Here is a 7,639-nt window from a genome sequence, read left to right as displayed (position 1 = left end):
AATAGGAAACTAGCAATAAGTCAAATGAATGTACTGAAAACAAATTGCTTACCCTTCAGACTTTGGAATTTATTATAGTTCTTTTGAGATATATTCACTAGTTGAAATAAGAAAAAAAATTGAGAATTAATTGAAAGAATACATGATGGTATTTTGGAAATTGCCTCATAAGTCCTCAATTATTATTGAAATATTTGTCATTACTGAATATCAAGAGATCATTTTTTTTACCATGTTCCTGAGACAGGACCATTTTAACATCATTAGTTCATTAGGTTTATAGCAATCCTATAATCTAAGTACCATTTGTATTTCCATTTTCTAGGTAAAGAAAGTAATGTTTGGAGAGTTCAAGTTATTTGCTCAGAGGTTCACAAAACACTGGTGACAGAGTCATTGTACACTCACAGTTCATTTTGGAATCCATGTTTTTACATGGATCCTACTACATTCATTATACTATATCTCAAAAGCACCTTTTTATCCAACAGTATTAAAGATAGTGTGTGTTGTTGCTATTCTTGGTTTTCAGTTTGATTACATCTAGAATTAACTAAAACCCATTGATTTGGTACACTTGTGAGGAACTTCTTTCTTAATTAACTTAATGGAAGTGGAAAGACTCACTTGTACTTTCGATCTTTTGAGGTGGGAAAATCCTCTGTTAATCTGGGCCACACCTATGTAAATGGCATGGGAAAAGGAAGCCCTCTCTTTTTGCCTGTTTGCCCTTACTATCACCGGCAAGTCTATTCTTTCACTGGCATTAGAGCCTACTTCTTCAGGATCATGATGTATACAGTTAACTAACTGAAACATCTAGCCTCATGGGATGAAAAAATTACTGGATTCTTGGGCCTTCTGTTGGTAGACAGCCATTGTTGGACTAGCTAAAATGCAGACTATAAGCCATTATAATGTCATAATGTGTGTGTGTGTGTGTGTGTGTGTGTGTGTGTGTGTGTGTGTGTGTTCTATCAATCTTCTCCTATAGAGAACCCTGACTAATACAGGTGCTCTTAACTAAAGCCTCTGGAGAATAAAAAAAAAAATCAAATTCTTCACATAAACAGTGGTACAAGGTAAATATTAGCATTCTTAAAGGGGGAAATGGGATGTGGAAAGAGAAATAGGGGGAAAAAAACAAGACCAAGATTGAGCGAGACATATAGTTCTTGTGGATATTTTCTGGCATGCTGGTCTCATGGTGAAACCCAAAGTGCTCCGGTAGTTCTGTCTCCAAAGCTTCATTGGGTGGTACCAATAAGGCCTCTTTCTGGCCTAGCTTTGTTGGCAGCTTGCACCCTTTCTCAGCAGGTATTGCACATTCCTTGCATCTCCAAATTCCTAGTGTCTGCATTGTCTTTAGTGCTAACACCCAGCTTCCATTATTGTGCCTCAAATGTCCCTTCCCCTTGTTGCAGGGCTTTCTATGCTTCACTTTGAAATATGCATGGGAACACCCTTAGACCTTATCTCACCTGTTCTGTGTCCCAAGCAAATCAGCACCACAGAGATGACATTGAAATCTACTGCCTGCTTATGCAGTAATGGAGCGTGTGGCCCATAGATACAGTGTGTGCTGGATCCCTGTGTTTGGGTGTGAATAGAAACTTGTCTGAAGTGCTCTTGTAAGAAGAGTGTCCCTACAGAGCTATCATCTACTTTAAGGCTTTTCAAATGAGTTTACAAAGGAGAGCTCTAAATCTTATGGTGGGTGACCTGTTGCTAATTTCTGAAAGGCTCTCTGGATAACTTTTCTAGACTCCTTAATAGTGAGTTAATAATTATTGAGGACAACTTTACATGTGATCCATTTTTTTAGCCAGAATCGAAGTTTTCCTACTCTCCCAGGAAAGGAAGACAATTCTCACTCTAACTGTGGCCAAAAATATTTATAAATATTACAGTTACAGTTGGCATCCTGGGCTGCACTGAATTTACCACCTTCAGATTACTAACTGTATCACCTCTAAAGTCTCAGGGTATGAACAAAATACACAGGAATTTTGTAGCATCAAATAACATGCATAGTTTCTTATCTATTCTTTTTTATTTGTTTTAAGGGGAGAAGATGAACACAGTGCCTCATTACCACAAATTATGCAGTTGAATTTCCCACATTTGAAGAAATCACAGGACTCAGCACATCCACAGTGCAATGGATAAGCCTCGCCCTGGGAAGGTGATCATGGTATTTTCCCTGCCAGATAAGTACTTCTTATCCATTCCTAATAGTCCTTATTTTTGTTGGAAATTTCATGAGCACAGTCTTACTGTCCACACGCCTGTTGGCATGATGAACTTCCATGACTCCACCAAAATCTCCCACAAAGCTCTGCTTAGTATTCTAGGGATTCTTGTCCATATCTCCATGCTACTCCATATACCTCATTCAAAGCTCTTCCATGGGCTTCTGAATTATATTTTCAGGGAGAGTCAGAGGAATGACCTCACTTCTCAATGATAATTTCATATTTTTGTTTTTGTTGTTGTGACAAATTACCTGCTGCTAATAACTTCAAGTAGTGTAGTTGGAAGTTTTCCTGTGTCCTGGCCAGCTGGTGGTTGGGACAAATCTTTCCTACTTGTGTTCTCCAAGTAAACACACAGAGGCTTATATTAATTATAACTGCTTGACCATGAGCTCAGGCTTATTACTGACTAGCTTTTATACTTAAATTAACCCAAAATTCTTATCTATGTTTACCAACATGGCTTCTCAGTTCTGCCTTGTCATCTTGCTTCCTTTGTGTTCCGCTGGTGACTCCTAACTCAGCTTTTCTCTTCCCAGAATTCTCCTTGTCTGCTTGCCCCACCTATACTTCCTGTCTGGCTACTGGCCAATCAGCATTTTACTTATCAACCAATCAGAGCAATACATATTCACAGCATACAGAATGACATCCCACAGCAGAAGAGGAAAGTTTCATTTGACTCAGAGTTTCATCCCATGACTGGCCTGGTCTTTGCCTTAGGCCTGTGTAAAGGTATAAGATAGTGGAAATGAGAGTAGATATAAAAGGAAGATATACACATAGCAATGGCTGGAAAATACAGAGTGAGAATGCAAGGGACAGTGTCAAAATGTTCACTTCAAAGCATGTATGCAGATTGTCCTCTATTTATTACACCTCCCCCAAACACCATCAAATTAAGAACTGATCAATAAATTAATTTACAAGTTGTATCCTAGCACAGATGATCCAAAGAGCTTTCAATGTTAAATCCAGCAACTAGGGACCACACTTTCACCAAGAGTCTCTGAGAGAAATGTCATAATCAAAGAATCATGCTGTGGGACACTTCTACACTGTGTGAAGATGTATCACTGTGATTGGTTTAATAAAGAGCTGAAGGACCAATGGCTAGGCAGGAGCCGCTTAGGCAGGACTCCTGGGGACAGAGAGGACTCGGGAAAAAGAATGGTAGAGTCACCAGCTAGACACAAAGGAAAGAAGAGGTGAAAGGTGGAAGATAGGTAACACCACATGGCAGAATATAGATTAATATAAATGAGTTAACGGAAGTTATAAGAGCTAGTTGAGACAAGCCTAAGATAAATGCTGAGCTTTCATAATTAATAATGTCTCTGTGTCATTATTTGGAAGCTGGTAGTACAGAGAAAGACTTGTTACAGAATCATAACAAAGAATAAATGCATGCTAATCAAAAATCATAGTTAACAATTAAAAATCCAAAATACAGACATATATTTTCATAAAATATTTAACAAGACTTTTGAAAAATTTCCTTGCTGAAAACATTGATCTATTACTGTACTACAACTTTTGGAATTGATTTGTTTTAGCAAAAAAAAAAAACAAAAACAAAAAAAAAAACCCGACAATTACACAATTTTGGATTCTTTCTTTGCCATTCAGTAGAACTCTCTCTGATGATAAAAATATTTATGTGTGCTGTTTAATTTTGTGGATGTGAGCTGCATATGACTCACAGAACAACATAGACCTGCATTTTTAATTTTTCACACTAATTAACTTGTACTTGGCAGGGGCTGAATTTGGCTGGCAGATATTAAGTCACTACCCCAGCTATTGCTCTGTGAACCACCAAGAGCTATCTACTCTCTCCAAAATAACCCAGCATTCCATTTCTTAGGGGTAAATGTGACCATACTTTAGAACACAATGAGGGAAGCTGGGCGGCGGTGGTGGCGCCTTTAATCCCAGCACTCAGGAGGCAGAACCTGGCAGATCTCTGTGAGTTCCAGGCCAGTCTGGGCTACAGAGTGAGTTCCAGGAAAGGCACAAAGCTACACAGAGATCCTGTCTTGAAAAACAAAAAACAAACCAAACAAACAAACAAACAAAACAAAACAAAACACAAAAAAGAACACAATGGGGCACATTGGGCCACTCCAAATATTGAATGACTTTTATAAGTACAAATACATAAAATCTCCATGGCCTTTTTAAAAACAACTTGTCCAGTTGTTACTGTTGAGTACATAGCTACAACAGTTTCAATTTATAAAGGCTGTAGAATAATGCCCCTAGCTCCAGGAAAGCATCCTCTCCTGCTGGTGGAAGCAAGAGTGCAGAGGCACATGGGCACCATGCAAGGCCTGCCGACAGCAGGGACTGTGAGCCACTGTAGGTGTGGGTTTTTGTTTGAGCCTGATATTGATGAATACAATGAACAGAGATCAAGTAAAACCAATGCTACACAACTATGACTGTTACCACTGAGTGCACACACACAACAAAAATTGAACACATACATAGAGTATTATAAGATAAAATAACATCCATAAAAGTTGTTCATTAAAGCAAAACATAACATCACATAGTATTAAGTTGGTAAAAGCTATAAATAAAGTCAAAATATATTGACTAAGTAATTTAAAAAGTTACTTTAAAAGAGCTGTTCTCTCGAATAACTCACTTGAATAACATCACAAGAGCCTCTCTCACTGTTACTGCAGCCATGCTGATAGAGAAGGGAAAGTCCCACTGAGAAGAAATGACTGGCCCAATGAGTCCCAGGTAGTTTTTTCCTTCCGTCCAGAAAGTGTCCTCTCCCACCACACCTGCAGAAGCAGGTGCAGACAGGTTATAAAAGGCAACTTGACTGTTTTCCTGCCAGATCAAAGTACTGTGTGGATTGGAAAAACAGAAAAATGTCTGGAAAATAGGAGATTTAACTGAAGGTGGCCTTTGGGGACAGTAACAACAGATGTGCTGAAAATTCATGAATGTTTCACTATAAATGTTCTCTTGTTCATCTGTTACATAAGGAATTATGCAGGACCAGGCACCATGTCACAGTTCTTGCTTACTTAGAACAACTGGCCAAACTAGAAAGCTCAGGAAAATAAGTTAAAGGGATATGTGTTGCTAGACTTATGTTCAGTTTATGAATCCACAGGAGAGCACAGGCACCCTAAAAACTGATATATTCAAACAAAGAATCTTTTTTATATATGATCTTTTCATGGGACATACATACTCCAACACAGTTACAGAGCAGTGAAATTGGTACTTGGTGGTCCACTGACTCTATTTTTTTATCAGTTAATGTATTTGGTGGACAATGAGTTTCACAGGCCCCAAGAAGTGGAATTGCTAATATTTGCTTAGAGTACAGACAAGAATGTTCTTACAGCTTTCCTAAATGTCTGCACAAATTAGATTGTACTTTATATCTAGAGCTGTATACAAATAAGCCAAAGCAAAGAGAGTCCTGAAGCATTCCTTTGTCCACTGCCTCTTCTCCACCAAATCCTGAACATGAAATCTGTACAGTTAACAGTGTTATCAAATAAAGGCGACTGTGCACTACTCGGTACCTACTTCAAACATACTTAGTGTATGAAATCTGAGGTACAAGAGGTCTAAAACATGGATTTCCAAACACACTCATAAAGTGGAAAAAAAATGGATTCAATGAAACTGCTGCTTTCTTACAATAAAAACACTTAATTGACCATAAGGGACTTTTGAGCAATATGTAGACTTTAGTAATTATAATTCAATTTTGCCTGAAGGCTAATGCATTTAGCAAAACAACGCTATATAAAATATTAACTCAACTGAAGAAGAGAAAATTCTGAATTTTTGAGAAGTCAGGCAAACATTCCTCAAGGCTTATAATCAACAATTGCCATTTTGTCATGATTATTTCATATCTACGTTGACTATTATTTTGAGAAATGAGAAAATGTATGATGTTAAAATTATCCCTCAAATTAACAAAGCAAAAAGAAAATGAAAGTGTAGCCAGAAGTTTTCCTGGTCCCACCCAGCTCCTGTAGCACTCAGACCAAAGTAAACACACAGAGACTTATTTATAAACTGTATGGCCATGGCAGGCTTCTTGCTATCTAATTCTTATATCTTAAAGTAACCCATTTCTATTAATCTATAAGTTGCCCCATGGCTTGTGGCTTGCCAGTACTTTACATCTTGTTTCTCATGGTGCTGGCTGGCAGCATCTCCTGATTTAGCCTTCCTGTTGCCACAGTTCTCTTCTCTGCTTGCCCTGCCTATACTTCCTTTCTGGCTTTTGGCCAATCAGCGTTTTATTTATATAGAGAAATATCCATAGCACTTCCCCTTTTCTTTTCTTTTTCTAAAAAGGAAGGTTTTAACTTTAACATAGTAAAATTACATATAACAGAACAGTTATCAAACAAGAATTACAGTTACAATGTCTAGTATATATAATATCTAGTCAATTTGTATTTGGCGAAATTAAAGAAGATATTATATCTATCCTATATTTGTGTGTCTAAGGTTTCATATCTAACTTATCTTTTATCCTGACTAAGGAAATTGTAACTATCTAGTCTTCAACTACATCAAAGACCTCAGAAGGATATACTATTACCTGAGAAATAGGAGAAGGATCCAAGCAACTTTTGGGAGTCTTATGAGAGTAGACAGAGACATCTGGGAGCCTGGACAGTCATCCATAGTTCCTCTGTAAAGTTGGAACATCTTTCTTCAGCCCACAGGTCTAGAGTCTCTCAGTCACTTTTCTCAGTGTCCTGTAGAATGTCTGGCAGTGTCCTCTGCAAAGCAGGAACCTGAAGGGCCATTTTGCCAAGCAAAGTTTAGTGGAAACCTTCCTATGGGTCCTGCATGTCCAGTTTATCAAGCAGTCCAGGCAAGAACAGTTTCTTGCCCGAATGGCTTTTTTTGCCAAGAAGAAGATAGACTCCCTATAGAGTGTCTTTGATGCCTATCCTCCTCTCTGAAGTAAGTCAGTGATGCGAGGAGCAGACATGTCTCACTGTCCAGAAAGTCTAATTTTTAAAACATTTTAAATGCCATATTCTGTAGGTCTTTGAACGGTTTGAAGATTGCCTATTTACCTGAAATATATCTATGCATACCTAGAAAACTTAACAAACAATGGCTACAAGTTTGACTGTCATAGAAGACTAATTAATCTGTATTTTTAATTACCCATTACAATCTAAACGAGTTACATAAACATAATATCTCAAATGAGAGTAGAAATATATATACAGTATAACAAAATTAAGTTTACATTTGTATCAATAATTTAAAATCCATAGCATTGTAAAACATTTCAAATATTGTTGCTCTTTAAAAGTAGGTTCCTTAATCTACCCTTTCATTCTATGATATATATACTCTTCCCATTTTTC

At 37.5% G+C, this 7,639-nt stretch overlaps 1 pseudogene; it reads right to left on the bottom strand.

The window, feature by feature from the left end:
• Nucleotides 1-2,063: 2,063 nt before the first annotated feature.
• LOC121830653 (U1 spliceosomal RNA) lies at nt 2,064-2,218 on the bottom strand (annotated as a pseudogene).
• Nucleotides 2,219-7,639: the final 5,421 nt, after the last annotated feature.

The sequence above is a fragment of the Peromyscus maniculatus genome, chromosome 6 (assembly GCF_049852395.1).
Source record: "Peromyscus maniculatus bairdii isolate BWxNUB_F1_BW_parent chromosome 6, HU_Pman_BW_mat_3.1, whole genome shotgun sequence".
Lineage (NCBI taxonomy): Eukaryota > Metazoa > Chordata > Mammalia > Rodentia > Cricetidae > Peromyscus > Peromyscus maniculatus.
Note: the sequence above shows the minus strand (reverse complement) of the source record. Positions and strands in the feature narration are given on the sequence as shown.